At 39.1% G+C, this 18,678-nt stretch overlaps 1 long non-coding RNA gene across 2 annotated transcripts in view; it reads right to left on the bottom strand.

The window, feature by feature from the left end:
* LOC116407501 overlaps nt 1–17,620 on the bottom strand; it is a 40,147-nt gene extending 22,527 nt beyond the window's left edge. Inside the window, exons 1-2 of one of the 2 annotated variants that reach the window (XR_004220366.1) lie at nt 17,462–17,620; nt 17,178–17,344 (exon numbers count right to left, since the gene is read on the bottom strand). This is a non-coding gene — a long non-coding RNA (uncharacterized LOC116407501). Of the gene's footprint in view, nt 1–17,177 lie in introns of both variants that reach the window. The other variant, XR_004220365.1, reaches the window with a different exon arrangement.
* Between the last annotated feature and the right edge of the window lie 1,058 nt (nt 17,621–18,678).

Genomic DNA, 18,678 nt, shown 5'->3' with positions numbered 1-18,678 from the left:
TCCCTAACCTCACAGGACAGAATAGGACCTTGTCATTACCACCTGTCAGCAACATACCTGTATAATGCTGCTTTGACGTTTTCCACTGATGTCACTTGGAAAATTAAGGGCCGCCACAGGGGTCCTAGCTGCCCGAGGCAGCCAAGTTGATGCTGCCCCCCTCCCTCCCCCCCAAGCTCTGAATTATAGGAAGTTCATTTTAAGCAAATAATTTTCATTTTTCCTTTTTCTCTGTGCCCCCACAGAGCAGGTAGTTATTTTTGAACTTGGTGGCAAGTTTTGGTTGAATAAAAACAAGATTTATTACCAAATAAAGCCTGTGGTAAGCTGATAGTGTGCATAGAGGCTATCTAATAGCCAATCTTAGCCTTTTTTTTGGCACCTCAATGAACTTTTATGATGCTTGTGTTGCTCTCCAAGTCTTTTTACATTTGACTGTGGGTCACAAGTAGGAAAGGTTGGGGACCTCCCAACATTTAAAAATCACAAAGAGGGACAAAAAGACTTCTTGCCAGTAGTGTGCCAACATTTTTATGTGACCGCGCCCACGTATTAGCCACACCTATAAAATACCACGCCCATTTTACAAAAACAGCTTTTCTCCATGGTTGGAATGGTAGCATCAGACGCACTAGATTTTTGGAGAGACACAGTAGTTCCCACATCTCATGACGCATTGGGGCCATAAGCATTTCAAGTGAGAGCCCCATAGCATTTCACAACAGACTCAAGACAGAATGGCACAAGCATATTATGCTATATTTTGGCCCTCAGCATTTAATGGTGGTAAAGTTTATTGTCAAGGTGGTGGAAAGGGAAAAAGTCTGTTACTGTGAGCATGTGTACAAGATGGAAAAGCAATACTTTTTATCAGTGTTGTCCAACTTGCAACCTCTTGCTCTAGTTAAACTGCAAATATCACCCAACAGATACTGAGAGTTGTAGTTTAACATCAGGCTCTGAAGCTTTTATAGGACAGAAGGCTGTGGTTAGGGTAATGTTGGCCTAAAGGTTATAAATAACTGGGTAGGAAAGTAATGACAATGAGCTGGAGACTGACAGATCAGCAGTTAGAGGGAAAGAAAGAGGAAGCAGGAAATCAACATCAGTGACACTTGTAGGAATCAGTAACAAGGTCCGAGCGGGGAGGTAAAAGGAGAGACATCGCTAAGTAACATGCACCTTGGCTGCAGGGAAGAGGGAGCCAGCAGCAGCAACAATAAATCCAGCTGTATAGGTTTAGTATCTCAGCAGCAGTGTTCACAAGGCATTCTTTCTGTTTTAACTGAAGCAACCATGACGTCACAGTTTTATCTCGGGAGACTGACTGTGACATTCAAGCAACTATCCAGGACAGTGGGTTATGCTATAGAAAGCGGGACAGTTCGGTGTATGGTATTGGTGGCAAAAGAGTCCCATTACATTTAACGTTAACATGTTTTTAGTATATTTAGGATATGGTGATCCAACTTAGAAAAACCCCCCCCTTGTATCAGGACATTAACCAATGGCAACTACTCAGTGATTAGCATGATAAAGCCAGCTGCAACTAAAGCACTGAAAACAAAATACTGATGTGCAAATGTGCTTAAGATACATATGCTTGCAAGGGATCCGGGAGTTACATTGGAAAATGTATAAAATATATCTGATTTCGGAAAGGGAGAGAGCTGTAAAAGTTGTAGAATTCTCTTCCTGAATCAGTCATACTGGCAGATACATTATTTAGCTTCAAGGATGGGTTGGATGGCTTTTTAGCAACTAAAAGCTTCAGAAGGGTTTTTTTTTTTTGCCTTCCCCTGGATCAAGTAGCTGTTAGGCAGGTTATATACTGTATATGCATTACGGTTGGATTCAATGGCCATGTGTCTTTTTTCAAATTTGTTATTACTGTTCTAATGGTGTAAGTTTTCCTTATAGTTCAACATATCTGAAAACTAGGATAAGGGTGATGGCAGATGGAATATAGGAAGGCCAGTATTTTTTCCAAAAAAAGTTGGCAACCCTAGCTACCCTGGATGATCAACATCCTTTGTTGTCTGTGATAATGGAGGTCTATGCAGGAACAAGCAACTTACATTATATTCTGTCTGTATGAGGATCGTCTAATCTTAAAAAGTAGATGAGGCAACCTTGTGATATGTAGCCAGAATATTGTCCAAGGTATGATGTTTCATCAAAATAGGCAAACTAAGGGCAACTAAGCTGGTAAAGGGTTTGGAAAGTCTCAGTTAGACTGAGTTAGACTCAGAGACTGGCCAAGTTGGGTTTTTTTACACTGGAGAAGAGGCGCTTAAGAGGTGACATGATAGCTATGTATAAATATATAAGGGGATCATATAATAACCCCTCTAATGCTTTATTTACCAGTAGGTCCTTCCAACTTCCAGCTGTGAAGTTATAGAAATTCCCTCCCTGAACCAGTAGTTCTGGCTTTTTAGCAAGTGAGGGAATACAGGGTTATGGGAGATAGCTCTTAGTACAAGCTGATCCGATTGCCATCTTGGAGTCAGGAAGGAATTTTTTCCCATCTGCGGCAAATTAGAGAGGCTTCAGATGGAGTTTTTTTTTGCCTTCCTCTGGATCAACTAGCAGTTAGGCAGGTTATACATAGGCATTATGGCTGAACTTAATGGAAGTATGTCTATTTTTAACCTTACTTACTATGTTACCTTTATAAGTGTTCTTTTGCACACATAACCACCCTAAACAAGGCACTGTAATTAAAGGACAAGGAAAGCCCAATTAACATGCAGTTGTATATGTGCTGCACTCTGAGACCAAGACTGAAGCATGTGCAGGACAGCATTTTCTTACCTCTGCATTCCTTCTGCTCGCGCACCGGATTGTACTTTGCACTGGATTGCGCACATTTGAAAAACCACTTCATCTATGTGTCTATGTGCGTCTAGGCGCATAGTATTGGAGTCCAAACTGAAACGTATGTACTATAAAAATACAGGGCAAAAAATACTCACTAGTAGTGTATGGACTATGACTGCATCATTCTCATTCCAAGTCTTGAAACATGGGCACGAACGTCGCCCAGCATGTCCTTATCCGTAGATAATTGCAGTGAAGTCACTACTACCTGTGTCAGCGTTGTCCTCTGCGAGTATTGTGTTCTCCTATGCCCCAGAGTGTTACGCCACCGCCGAACACAATGATGCGCTGGGGCAGAGGAAAACGGTGATGCAGGTACTAGCCAGAGAGGATGCAGCGAGGAAAGGGGTCAGGTAAATGACTGTGGGGGGCCGTATTCATAATTTGAGGACCCCTGGACTAGAGGTTTAACCCTTTAAGTGCCACAGATTATGATTTATGGTCTGTGGATAAAGGGACTGAAGTGCCACAAATATGCAATTCTACACTCTGCAGCACTTCCAGGTTAGAGATTGGAGGACGCTCCTTTGCTCCCTGTTTGTTCCCCAGCTCCTAGGCAAGGAGCAGGCCCTTGGACACAATCACCCAGGGGCCCAATAGGAAGCATTAGGTACACGTATACTACATGCCTGCTGCTTTTTGCAGTTCCTGGATCCTCCAGATCGCATACCCATTAGATCCTGTGCAGTCCCTGTGGGCCCTTCAGCCTTCCACATTGATCTTCAGCCTACTACACCAGGTTAGTGTCACACTACACACACACACATGCTAATTACACTAATACTTACACACACACACACATACTTTTTTGGGGCATTGGGGGCTTTTTACACATTAATGGTATGCATTTTGCCAAGTATACACACACTACATACTTTTTTTTAGCGCGTTGTTTTTTTTCTGGCCTGAAAAATATTTTATTGCAATTGCGAATAGCATATTTGCTAACAGCACTGCACAATATGTTTTGCTTATATTGCATTTTTTGAATTTTGGTGCCTTTTTAATAATTTTTCTGCGTAGGTATTGTTCGCTTGATTCTGTCCATAAAACTAATTTGGCCAAGCCAAAATATTCAAACTGTGATTCTGACTGCAGATTACACTAGACTAGACAAAAAATAAAAGCATTGATTTTAGTAGTTTTATTGCAGTGATCCCCAAACCAGTGTTGCTCACCACCCCTTTTGATGTTTCTCCCAGTGGCCTCTTAGTAGGCGCCCATTTTTACATTTCTGGCTTGGAGGAAAGTTTTGGAAGCAGAGAGACACAGTTTTACTCCAAGCAGGGCTTCCTGCAGCCCACATGGGGCTACCAAATAGCCAATCACAGCTCTTATTTGGCATCTTCAAAGAACTTGTGTGGCTCACCAACACTTTTTACATCCGAATGTGGCTCCGAAAGGGAAAAAGGTTGGGGATCCCCCTACATTTGATTTTAGTAATTTTTTTGCATTCTGCATTGTTCTTTGTTACTTGTTTTTGCCCATGGAAATTTTGTCTGCTGTATATTGATTTGGGTGCCTCTGCACGCTACATAGTTTAGTAAATCTATGCATATTGGGCATCAAACTGTTAAGTAGACCACTGGATTCAATGTTTTATGTTGGTACATTACGAAATGTGAGGCACATAATGTGGTAAAATGCAAACTTTGTAACAATTTAAAAAAAAAAAAAATCACAAAAACCACTATGCTTAGCACAGTTTTGTAGTTTAGTAGTTTGCATTAGAAAGACATATTTACCCATTTTGATATTATCAGAATGCGTTCTTTTGGAAAATATATGGTTTTCAAGGGTCTCTGTACTGTTAGGGGGTCTTATGGCACATAATACACATACCTGGTGCTTATATTGCAGCAGCCAGAGTGTCAGACCTGAAAATTCATATGCACTATTTTCATTTTGGTGCCTTTGTACACCACATTGGTAAATCTATGCATATTGGGCATCAAACTGTTCAGTAGATCCCTGGCGTTCAGATTTAGAATGTTTTATGTTGGTACATTACGAAGTGTGGGGCATAAAATGTGGTAAAATGCATGCTTTGTGACGATTTTGAAACATTTTATAAAAACCACGTTTAGCATAGCCGTAGATAGATATTTATCCATTTATGTTTCAGCAGAATGCGTACTTTCCATAAATGTATGGCTTTGGCGGGAACAACATAGTTTCTTGAATTTTCAACAGCCAAAGTGATCTCTGTGTCAATTTGTATGTGCTAACATCATTTTGGGGTCTCTTAATGCCAGATACTTTGTTAATCCTATGCACAATGTACATTATATTGTTCAGTGGACCCTTGGCATTTATATTTAGGGTGTTTTTTTCTTGGTATCTTATGCTGTGTGGGAGATAAGGTGCTAGAAAGTGAAAGCTTTGAGGCAATTTTTTAAGTATTCCATCAAAACTGCCAATTATGGGAAAGCATTGCTACTCTGGAATGGAAAGGCATGGTTAGCTTAGTTTCAACCGAATGTGTACTCCATGTAGTTTTTCTGTTTTATTCCACAAAAAATCCAGGAAATGTGTTGAATTTTCAGTAGCGGACGTGAATTCTGGGGCACTGCTAAGTTAAGAAAAGTCTCTATGTTACCCAATTTTGACAGAATATCTAGTTTTCAAAAAATGTATGGTTTCCAGGGGTAATCCTAATGTTCCAAAATTTTTGGCTTTAGAATGTAAAATAAGTATGCCGTATTCTGTTGCAGTGCTTTATAAATTTGGTAATTTACTGCTTTGTACTTTTCATAAAAGTCAAAAATCTCCATAAAACTATACATATTTGGTATTGGTATGTTTGAGAGACATAAGGCTTTCCAAATCAGTTGAATTTGTGTGCATAAAATAAAATATTTTCTGGTATAGATCCCTATAGCATGAAAAATAAATTTTTTTAATTTTTTTGGTATTTGGAGCTCTAAATCTTTTTCTAGCAGTGGAAATACATAAAAAAAAGCTCTGGTTCTCCTGAAACCCCCTCCCAGAAATGCCCCTAAAATGAGAGAGCACAAAATGTTCTACATTCTGTGGATAAAAGTACCGAAGTGCCACAGATTGTATTGTAAATTCTGCTGCACTTCCGGATCTGGGAGCGGAGGAGCTGCTTTAAAAGCTGCTCCTTCACCTGCCTCTTGTTCCTCAGCCAGTAGGCAATGAGCAGAGGTGGGGAACAAGTGGCCCCTGGTGCCTGATAGCTCAAGGGCCCCTAGGCGTCAGCAGGCTTGTGCAAACTACGTGCCTGCACCGCCCAGTCACCGGATCCTCACTGCATATGCCTTTCTCTTTATCCCTGGACCACCTTCCTCCTCCAGACGGATCTGCCTGTCTTCTACCCCAAGTTAGTGTAACACAAACGCACACTTATTACACCAATACACACTCACATTTACGCTTAAACAAACCTACATTTTTGGGGGATAGAGGGCTTTTACACATTCACAGCACTCACACATACTTGCACACACATAGAATGCACAATTTAACAAATACCTTTTGTATTTTATTTCACTGACATTTCAGTGATTTTGGTGCATTTTTAGTGATTTTATTGCATTTTCAGTTCTGCTTAGGTCTTGTTGGTTTGTTTCTGTCCGTAAAATGTATTTGTCTAAGCTAAAACATTTATGCTGTAATTCTGACTACTGATACCACTAGGCGACAAAAAAAAAAAACTGACTAAAAAAACACTATTAGTGGTTTTATTGGATTGTAATTTTTTTATTGCATTTTGCATTGTTCTTTGTGCCCATGAAATGTCTATGTATCCATTTGGGTGCCTCCTGTATGCCAAACAGATAAATCTCAGCATATTGGGTATTATAATGTAGTGAAATGCAAGCATTGTGATGATTTTCCAAACACATATAAAGCATTAAACGCACTAAATATCGCATTAGTCTGTGCGAAGATGGACTTTGCAGTGGGATTTTTTCAAGTATGTGTTGGCCCTAGAGTGATGCATCCTCCAGTTTTCAGAGAAATGGTAATTTTCAGAACAGTAGTTTTCCGAAAGTAGTGGTTACGTGCGTAAAATCGTGCGCTAATATAGCACACGGTGAAATATATCACGCACAGCGGGAAATAACGCACGCGCCGGAAAATAATGCCAGAAAAAGCTCATCGCGAATTAAATAAGACAAAGAACATCGCGTCTTAATTATGACACCTGTCCTTTTAGTGAATCGAGCGTTGTCGCAAAAAGTAAGAAGCGATAAAATTTTAACGCATGCTATAAAAAGCTCTCATTTTATCGACCTTTAGTGAATCAGCCCCTATATGACTAGATTTATTGGGATTGGAAATTGACCTTGATTTATTTTTACATACATTAATTAGCACCCCATGTTTTTTTTTTTATAACATTTGCAATCTTAAATCTAAGAAACATGTTTTATTAAACAGGACAAGTAGCCTCCAAAGTAAATATCACGTTGTATATGTTTAAAAATGTTTATACCATTGCTGAATGTTTTGTGGCATGGAGCCACTGGTTTGTTGCTATAGGTCAACTGGTCACAATTAAGGTTGCCCCCTCACCCTTTTTAAACTGCCCACATATTGAATCTACATTCTGCAAGGCGTCCTAGGGATGAGCTAGCAACACTAGGCACAATGGGGTAATATTCCTTCATATTTAAAAAACAAAACAAAACAAAAAAAAACTGTTTTTCAAACAACACAAAAACTGTTTCCATGTACAAAGATTTAGAAAATGTAAATATATACTACACTATAGTAATTTGAAAGGGGTTTTTCATATGTGACCAAAGGACTTAACTGATGGTGCTATGGGCGAGGAGGAGCAGTGTGTGCAACTGAAGTTAAAGGGGAACTATTGTGAATGAGAATCTGTTTAACATGGCTCAGTACTTACAGGCATCTTGTGTTCTGAACAGATAGAAAACCTGGAAAAGTCTTTAAAGAAGGTCTAAAAATTCAACCCAATTCACACTTACACACTTTCCATCTCACTCACGAACAAACTCTTAGAACTTTATTTCTTGTTTATTTATGAGAAAAACATGAAAGAAGCCACACAACACTTAACTTGATTGCTGCTGCTCAACAAAAAAAAAGTATTTGGCAACAAGGCTCAGCAATTTAAAATATACATGCCAAGTGAACTGGCAGGTGATGCTGGCAGGTGATGATCATTTTTTAAGAATACATGGACTTGCTTCATGCAGGGTTATAATCATTCATTAGAAATGATTTTTTTTTGCTTCCATGCTGTCACACACCAAAGCCTAACCCATACCTCCCAACATTTTGAAAATGGAAAGAGCCACGCGCAGCGTGGCAAAATGTTTTGACCATGCTCATTTATGCAACCACACCCCCTAGATACCACTCTCATTTGACTAAATTTGGCAGATTATTTAAAGTTTGAACACATTTCTGGGGATTTTGGGGTCTTGTTTTTTGTGTTATTACAGTTTTGTTAAAAAAGCTGAAACTGCCCTTTAAGCTGCAAGCTGTGGCTTGTTAACTTTCTGGGCCCTCTGCCAAAAGCTACTATTTAATTAAATTTGTCTTGTATCTTTTTTAGCATTCAATGCAGGAGATCAAAGGGAAATTTTGGACTTTTAAGTAAAAATCCAGGACTGCGGGTTGAGCTGTCAAAAAAGGCACTGTCCCGCAAAAATTGGGACAGTTGGGAGCTATGGCCTAACCCATCCCCCTCGCTACAGGCAGATGCATACGCAAGTGAGTGTGCACAGCCTCTTCTAGCACCATCACACAATCTTTCAATGGTTATTGAGGAAGCAGACCCCAGGGGGCCCCATGTTCCCAGTCCCTCCCCCTTCCCGTGACCACAGGGCCGGCGTCTTCTATAGTTATGCCACTGAATTTTTAAAAGCTATAAATTGTCAAAATATTTATATATACCGTATATTATAAAAACATTTTTCATGAATTTTCCCCTTTAAAATGTGTATGTTTCATCAGCTTCTCCAGCAGAATTCTGCATTAAAATCCATTTTTCCAGAAACACAGATTTTTCTATATTTAATTTTAAAATTTCCCATGGGCTAGCCATATTCTTCGTTTCCCAAGGTGCCACAGCCATGTGACTTGTGCTCTGATAAACTTCAGTCACTTTACTGCTGAGCTGCAAGTTGGAGTGACATCACCTCCTCCCTTTCCCCCCCAAAAGCTGATCAGCAGAACAATGGGAAGGTATCAGCTCCCAGTAGATATCAGAATACCACTCAATAGTAAGAAATCCAAGTCCGACTTGGGGCTCCTCCAGTTACATGGGAGTAGGAGAAACAATAGATTCCCGTAAAGCATTTCTAATGTATAGTGCTGGCTCTTGCTGAAAGTTCAGACTCGCAATGCACTGAGATGGCTGCCTACACACCAATATTACAACAAAAAAAAATATATAGAGTGAATTATTTGTTATGTAAATTTGTTCATTTAGAAATAAAAAGTACACCATAAAAATCATGACAGTATCCCTTTAAGAAAGAGTCTGTTTGATCTGTTTGGTTAGAATAATGAAGATTTAGCTGCAGAGTTGCACTCTTTGTTGCTCCTTTCTGTGTTTTAATAATGATTCGGGCACGCATTCTCAGTAAGCGTCCATTGACGTCATTTTATGCATTTGTGGATGCACATTTATAATTTTTTGGTTTCAGCTGCAATTTTACATGTGTGTGACGTCACTTCTGGAAACACTCACGAGGTGCGTGACGTCACTACTGGGTATCGGGGGAAATCTTGGCGGCACAATCCCCCCCGAACACCCAAGCTGTCAGGTTGACAGCTCTGTTCCTATTGGATTTATTAAATGTTTAAATTATTTTATAGTACAGGTATGGAACCCATTATCCAGAATGCTCAGGACCTGGGGTTTTCCAGATAAGGGGTCTTTCCGTAATTTGGATCTTCTACCTAAAGTCTGCTAAAAACATTATATTAACAGTAAATAAACCCAATAGGATTGTTTTGCCTCCAATAAGGATTAGTTATACAGTGGAGGAAATAATTATTTGACCCCTCACTGATTTTGTAAGTTTGTCCAATGACAAAGAAATGAAAAGTCTCAGAACAGTATCATTTCAATGGTAGGTTTATTTTAACAGTGGCAGATAGCACATCAAAAGGAAAATCGAAAAAATAACTTTAAATAAAAGATAGCAACTGATTTGCATTTCATTGAGTGAAATAAGTTTTTGAACCCCTACCAACCATTAAGAGTTCTGGCTCCCACAGAGTGGTTAGACACTTCTACTCAATTAGTCAACCTCATTAAGGACACCTGTCTTAACTAGTCACCTGTATAAAAGACACCTGTCCACAGAATCAATCAATCAAGCAGACTCCAAACTCTCCAACATGGCAAAGACCAAAGAGCTGTCCAAGGATGTCAGAGACAAAATTGTAGACCTGCACAAGGCTGGAATGGGCTACAAAACCATTAGCAAGAAGCTGGGAGAGAAGGTGACAACTGTTGGTGTGATTGTTCGAAAATGGAAGGAGCAAAAAATGACCATCAATCGACCTCGCTCTGGGGCTCCACGCTAGATCTCACCTCGTGGGGTGTCAATGATTCTGAGAAAGGTGAAAAAGCATCCTAGAACTACACGGGAGGAGTTAGTTAATGACCTCAAATTAGCAGGGACCACAGTCACCAAGAAAACCATTGGAAACACATTACACCGCAATGGATTAAAATCCTGCAGGGCTCGCAAGGTCCCCCTGCTCAAGAAGGCACATGTGCAGGCCCGTCTGAAGTTTGCCAATGAACACCTGAATGATTCTGTGAGTGACTGGGAGAAGGTGCTGTGGTCTGATGAGACCAAAATAGAGCTCTTTGGCATTAACTCAACTCGCTGTGTTTGGAGGAAGACAAAATGCTGCCTATGACCCCCAAAACACCGTCCCCACCGTCAAGCATGGGGGTGGAAACATTTTGCTTTGGGGGTGTTTTTCTGCTAAGGGCACAGGACAACTTATTCACATTAACGGGAAAATGGACGGAGCCATGTATCGTGAAATCCTGAACGACAACCTCCTTCCCTCTGCCAGGAAACTGAAAATGGGTCGTGGATGGGTGTTCCAGCACGACAATGACCCAAAACATACAGCAAAGGCAACAAAGGAGTGGCTCAAGAAGAAGCACATTAAGGTCATGGAGTGGCCTAGTCAGTCTCCGGACCTTAATCCAATAGAAAACCTATGGAGGGAGCTCAAGCTCAGAGTTGCACAGAGACAGCCTCGAAACCTTAGGGATTTAGAGATGATCTGCAAAGAGGAGTGGACCAACATTCCTCCTAAAATGTGCGCAAACTTGGTCATCAATTACAAGAAACGTTTGACCTCTGTGCTTGCAAACAAGGGTTTTTCCACTAAGTATTAAGTCTTTTTTTGTTAGAGGGTTCAAAAACTTATTTCACTCAATGAAATGCAAATCAGTTGCTATCTTTTATTTAAAGTAATTTTTTCGATTTTCCTTTTGATGTGCTATCTGCCACTGTTAAAATAAACCTACCATTGAAATGATACTGTTCTGAGACTTTTCATTTCTTTGTCATTGGACAAACTTACAAAATCAGTGAGGGGTCAAATAATTATTTCCTCCACTGTATCTTAGTTGAGATCAAGCACAAGGTGCTGTTTTATTACTACAGAGAAAAAGGAAATCAATTTTAAAAATGTGAATTATTTGATTAAAATGGAGTCTATGGAAGATGGCCTTTCCGTAATGGGTTTCTGGATAAGAGGTCTGATACCTGTAGACTCAAGGCAGGAATTATGGAAAGATCCATTATCTGGAAAACCCAGGGTCCCAAGCATTCTGAATAACAGGGTCCCATGCCTGTATAACTGTTTAAGATACTGTATGTGCAGCTTTGTTAATAGAATACAACTCTATATACTGCTGTGCAATAATTTACAGATTCAGAATTGCAAGTGGCTTCTAAGATACGTTATGAACATGCATTGTTGTTGCCAGGAGATGAGATTGTGAAAAATATGCAAGTGCATCTGTAGGCATGTGTAATATAAAATAACTCACTGATGTGGAAGTAGAATCTGTGGAAGTGACGTAGCGGATGTGGCATCACACTTTGGAAATATACATGCACAGCAACTACTTGGTGTCCATTCACACAAAGGGGCAGATTTACTAAAACTCTAACATTTCTAATTTTTTTCCTTTTAAGAAATTCAAATAAATTCATTTCCTCGAATATCTGACATTTATTAAAAAGTCTGTAAGTTAAAAAGACGCAGAAAATTTGCAAAACTCCGCACTAAAACCTCTACTATTTGGAATTGTTGCATAAAAAAACGTCAAAAATCCGAAAGCCACTTAAGTTTCAAAGCAAAGAAGGATCCTCCAGGGAAGGTAAGAAACATCTGCAATGGACTTCTATGTAATCTCGGCAAGTTTTTGCTGGTCAATCTAATTTGCGTTTTTAGTCGTTTTGTCTAATAGTAAATCTCAAAAATGTTGCAATTTATTTTTTCTGCAACTTTTAGCGCTAAAAAAAGTCTGAATGGAAAAAAAATGGAAGAGTGGCCCACTAAAGGTAAGTATAGAATTTGTGAGTAACTATACAAGAGAATTCCCCTTGACAAAAGCTTTTTGCTGGGTTGATTCTTATTAACTTGGATATTTGCTTTCCTGTATTTTTTTTTTTTTTTTTTACATTTTTGGTGGGTGGTATGTATTTGAAATTGTCAGACACTGTTTTGTAATGTTTAGATTATTTATACAAAAGATCCAAATGCTTTAACAGCACAGATTCATTCCGACATCTATGCAAGAGCATTTTTGGATATTTTGTCACCTGGGGCAGATTTATCAAAATGTGAGTTTAGAGCTTAAAGGAAAACTATACCCCCAGAATGAATACTTAACTAACAGTTCATATTATGTTAAGTGACCTATTAATGAATCTTGCCAAACTGGAATAAATCAGTAAATATTGTCCTTTTACAGCCTTTTCCTTGATCCACCATTTAGTGATGGGCTGCTCCCTCAGACATTACCTGACAGGAAATAATGCAGCTCTAACTGTAACAGGAAGTAGTGGGGGAGCAAAAGGCAGAACTCTGTCCATTCATTGGCTGATGGGGCCTAGCATGTATGTGCGCCTTGGCTAGTTTGTGTGCACTGTGAATCCTATGTAAAAGTCACTGCAGATGTGTAAGAGGAAAAATTGCCGCCAGGTGAAAGCTGCTATTTGTTTAAGAAACATGTGATGGTGTTGCCAAATAAAGGGGATATATGCAATACAAATGGTGTTTGGATAGGGGAGATGTGCCCAACTTACATAAATCATAGGAGAATGTAGGGTTTGCATGCCATTTAAAGGCAAACCTAATGTTCTGCTTGCTAATCATTAAAAAATTCTACTTATTCAACATTATGGCTCAATATGGATTCAATCCTTTGGTAAATTTGTGGTACTCTTTACATGGGCTTATCATTATAAATTCCATCAATTCCATGCTAAAGCTCATTTAGACAAGCCATAGTCATTTTGGAACAAAGTACTTTGGACTGATGAGACATAAATTGAGTTATTTGGTCATGACAAAAAGCGCTTTGCATGGCGGAAGAAGAACACCGCATTCGAAGAAAAACACCTGCTACCTACTGTCAAATCTGGTGGAGGTTCCATCATGCTGTGGGGCTGTGTGGCTAGTTCAGGGAATGGGGCCCTTGTTAAAGTCAAGGGTTGGATAAATTCAACGCAATATCAACAAATTCTTCAGGATAATGTTTAAGCATCTGTCACAAAGTTGAAGTTGGATATTCCAACAAGACACTAACCCTAAGGGGCACATTTACTAACCCACGAACGGGTCGAAATGAGTCCGATTGCGTTTTTTTCGTAATGATCGGTATTTTGCGATTTTTTCGTATTTTTTGCGATTTTTTCGGCTTCTTTACGAATTTTTCGTTACCAATACGATTTTTGCGTAAAAACGCGAGTTTTTCGTAGCCATTACGAAAGTTGCGTAAAATCTGGCGATTTTTCGTAGCGTTAAAACTTGCGCAAAAAGTTGCGCTTTTTTCGTAGCGTTAAAACTTACGCGAAACATTGCACCATTTAAGTTTTAACGCTACGAAAAAGGCGCAACTTTTCGCGTAAGTTTTAACGCTACGAAAAAAGCGCAACTTTTTACGCAACTTTCGCAATGGCTACGAAAAACTCGCGTTTTTACACAAAAATCGTATTGGTAACGAAAAATTCGTAAAGAAGCCGAAAAAGTCGCAAAATGTTCGTTTTCAAGTCGGAACTTTTCCAATTCGGGTCGGATTCATGGGTTAGTAAATCAGCCCCTAAGTCTATAAAGGCATTTATGCAAAGGGGGAAATACAATATTCTGGAACGGCCACCACAGTCCCCTGACTTGAATATCATCTAAAATCTATGGGATAATTGAAGCAGACTGTCCACGCTCGGCAGTCATCAAATTTAACTGATATAGATTGTAAGCTCTACGGGGCAGGGACCTCCTTCATCTTGTGTTTCTGACTCTTATTGCAACTGTACCTTGTATTTATTTGTATTTATTGTTGTACTTTGTATTTATCCATTATCTTTAACCCCCCTGTCTGTATTAATGAATTCTACTGTACAGCGCTGCGTACATAAGTAGCGCTTTATAAATAAAGATATACATACATACATACATACAACTGGAGAGATTTAGTATGGACGAATGGTTAAAAATACCGCCACCCAGAATCCAGACACTCATCAAAGGCTATGGGAGGCGTCTAGAGGCCATTACATTTGCAAAAGGAGGCTTAACTAAGTATTCATGTAATATCTCTGTTGGGGTGCATATATTTGTTCTAATTTTGTTATGATGCATATAACATATTTTCTGTTAATCCAATAAACTTTATGTCACTGCTGAAATTGTACTGTACTGTACTGTTTCCATAAGGCATGTTATATATTTAAAGGAAGTTGCTACTTTGAAAGCTCAGCCAATGATAAACAAAACTCCAAAGAATTAAGAGATTAAGAGGGGTTCCCAAACTTTTTTATATGACATATATATATATATATATATGCAACAAATGCCAGCACTCACAGGACTTTACAGAACCATAGATAGTGACAGAATCGATAGTGACAACAGGTTTCCTTACATGGTTTTTATTGGATCAATAAAAACCATGTAAAGAAACCTGTTGCCACTATCAACTCTTTTGTTCTATGATTCTGTATGTATGTATGTATGTATATCTTTATTTATAAAGCGCTACTTATGTACGCAGCGCTGTACAGTAGAGTACATTAATACAAACAGGGTGTTAAGATAATAATAGATAAATACAAAGTATAACAATAAATACAGATAAATTCAGCTGCAATAAGTTAAGAGTCGAGGACACAAGAGGAAGGAGGTCCCTGCCCCGTAGAGCTTATAATCTATATGGGAGGGTAACTAACAGACACAAATAGGCAAATATAAGCGCTGTAGGTCACAGTGGGTGACACTACAATATAATTGCCAGTTCCCAGATCAGTTGCTGGGCGAGTGCTCCAAATAGTGTCTTTAACTCTATTTTTAAAAAGACTGGGGGAGGATTCTCTCCGGAGGAAATCAGGGAGGGCATTCCAAATGTAAGGGGCAGCATGGCAGAAAGGTTTAAGGCAACCGCAGTAGTAGTGGGGGGCGCAACCAAGCGATTGCTCTGCGAGGAATGAAGGAGTCGACCAGGAACGAACAGAGACACAAGTCCTGTAAAGTCCTGTGAGTGCTGGCATTTGTTGCATTTGTATTTTATTTTTCTGCTCTGTCAATATAGAACAACCATTGGTCTTAGGTTTATTTAAGTTTTTACTCAGTGGCATTCCAGTTAAAAATTTCAGCAGCTATCTGATTACTCGGGTCCAGGTAACCTTAACAGCGAGGCAGCAGTATGAATGTGAGACTTGAAAATGAATAGGAATGGTCTTGATTAAAAAGACAATAACAATAACATTGTAGCCTCGCATAACTATATTATATGTAAATGTATTTTTAAATAAAAGATTGATTTTATTGAGCTTTACCAATACAGCAACACAGGGAAACAAATAAGAACATTTTTAATATACTCAATAAAAATTCTGTGCTGTTTCTGAAATAATCAAGTTCTTAACACTATCTCCCTCTTATCATCTGTCTCTCTTCATACAGAAGCTGAAGTAAGATTTTGAAGATTTTGGCAGGGTTGCAGGCACAATTGGTTCGGGAAACGCATCAACGAGCCGATGCATCCCCATCCATCTGATGGAAAAATAGAACCTGCCCTATCGAGATCTGGCCAATTTCAGACCAGATGTTGCTTGGTGAGGCCTGTTGGGGGTGCCCATACACGGGCACATAAGCTGCCGAATCAGTCTAAAGGACTCATATCGACAGCTGAAATTGGCCCGTGTGTGGTCACCTGGTCATGTGATAAAAGCACTTTGGGTCCTTGAAGCGTAAAGGACCTTAGGAAGGTCCTAATGAATATACAAAATTCAAAATATATCTGTAAAACACCTCAACAACCAATGGCTTTGGGGTTGAAGAACCTATAAATATTTAACTGCAGTAATGCAAATTATTCAACAGTCCCTGTATCGTAGAAGCCCTGTAATCTAAAATAATGCTCAGCCAAAACAGTCACCCATCTGCAGAGAAAAATGACACAACTAGAACCAGGATAACACCTGACAACAAAACAACTGCTATTTTGTGATGCATTTATGCCCACTATTGCAGTCTAACAACTTGACCCTTTTAACCCAGATGCAAGGGCACTTGGTTGACTTTTCAGGACAATTTAGGCTTTATGAAGTGTTATCTTCACTGAGAAGGGTCAGAGAAAGAGAATAATGGCAGAATTTCAGAAGTAATTTTCTTATCCACTTAATTGGTGATGCTGTGGCAATGGTACTTTTTTGGACCTGACTTTTTTGCAGTCATTAAAAATCATAGTAACACAATTCAAAGTGTCATTTATATTAAACAAATCATACAAAAATAAATTTTTGCACAGGGTAGCTTTTGTCTCTAACAATAGGTAGTGTACCACTCTTTTTGTTACAATTGGCATGCTTATTCTAGTTCAATTTACTGTATCGCTTTCAGAACAATCTTACCATCACAGAAGAGATGCACTGGGCACAATCAACTGGTCAGTATAAAATCCTTTCCCATAGCAAAAACTTACCTTCACTTCATGAAATAGTGACATTTAGCAGTTATATAAAACAGAAAGTACTTACTGTAGATTGGCATAATTACCTACCTACAGAATTAAAGTCACTTACCCACTACGTACTCATAATAAGCAATACAATCCCAAGGTCTTCATTAGAATTTTCAGCAGGGAGCATCCTAGAAAGACGGATGGAACATGATTCCAAGCTCCATAGTCGGTACAATCACAACGTGATAATATAGCTAAACAAAAGGAATGCTGAACTCAGACAAGGACCTGAAAATAAGAGTTTGTGGTTCATTAGATACCAAAGCTTAATCAGGTAGGGCCGATTTCCATGTCTTCTCTACACATAGGTTTTGTCTCAACTATTCTTCCAGCTCCACCACCTACCATTTGCCAGAGACTGCAGAAACATCCTGTTTGGCATGGCTAATTGGCTAAGCAAACAATAACGTATTCACTCGATTACCTTCGGAGAAAGAATGATATAAAAGTGCGTGCCCTGTTTCTTTGCCAAACCTGATACAGCTGAGTGATTCTTTTCTGCCCCCACCCAAGTAACAAGATTTTTGCACGCACTTTATTTTGATTAGCAATTTCCTAAAGGCTGGCGCCATCTGCTGGATAATTTTAGAACCTGCGCTATTGTTGGATGTGTGTACATATGTCAAGGGCGAGGCAGCCTAATCTAGAGATTTTATATTGAAAAGATTTTGTCTACTCCCTTAATTCATAGTATATAAAGCTAGAAAAAAAAAAGTATTTTGAATTCAAACTTTTGCTCAAGTAAATCCTGCCTAGAGGAAGGTGGGAAAATGCAATATTAAGCTGTGTCCAGTTTGCCACAGAGGTTAAAAATGCCAAATATTTAGAATCAAAGATTGATTCACTAATAGTTGAACTGTCTGACTTGTGTTTTTTGTTATTTTTGGAGCGGAAATATGATGTGATTGGTGTTGCTGAAACTTGGTTGAATGAGTCGCATCACTGGGCAGTTAATATTGGGGGTTATACATTGTTTCGGAGGGACAGGGGCAATAGGAAAGGAGGAGGAGTGTGTCTGTTTGTTAAGCAGGAATTAAAAGCAAATATTAAAGAGGAAGTGATGGGGGTAACAGAGGGAGGTGAATCCTTATGGGTTGAGCTTCTCACAGATAGTAAAGAATCTACCAAATTAATTGTAGGGGATATGCTATAGACCCCCTAATGTAAGTGAGGAGGAGGAGGCTCAGCTCCTGTTGCAAATAGAAAAGGCTGCTAGTTTGGGGTAAGTGATAATAATGGGGGATTTTAATTATCCTGATATTGACTGGGGCAATAGTACTGCCAGGACAGTAAATGGGAACAAGTTTATTTATTTATTTTTTTAAAACATTTTATTGAAGTTTTGCAATAAACATGTAAGATGAATAATGACAAATTATTTAAACAGGGAACAAATTTATAAACTTGCTGCATGACAACTTTATGTCACAGGTTGTTGAGGAGCCAACCAGGAACCATGCTATATTGGATCTAGTGTTCTCTAATGACTCAGAACGTATAGCAAATGTGCAAGTGGTTTAACCCCTGGGTAACAGTGACCATAATGTTATTTCATTTGATGT

The sequence above is a fragment of the Xenopus tropicalis genome, chromosome 9 (assembly GCF_000004195.4).
Source record: "Xenopus tropicalis strain Nigerian chromosome 9, UCB_Xtro_10.0, whole genome shotgun sequence".
Classification (NCBI taxonomy): Eukaryota; Metazoa; Chordata; class Amphibia; order Anura; family Pipidae; genus Xenopus; species Xenopus tropicalis.
The sequence above is the reverse complement of the archived record's forward strand: the minus strand, read 5'-3'. Positions and strand labels throughout refer to the sequence as shown.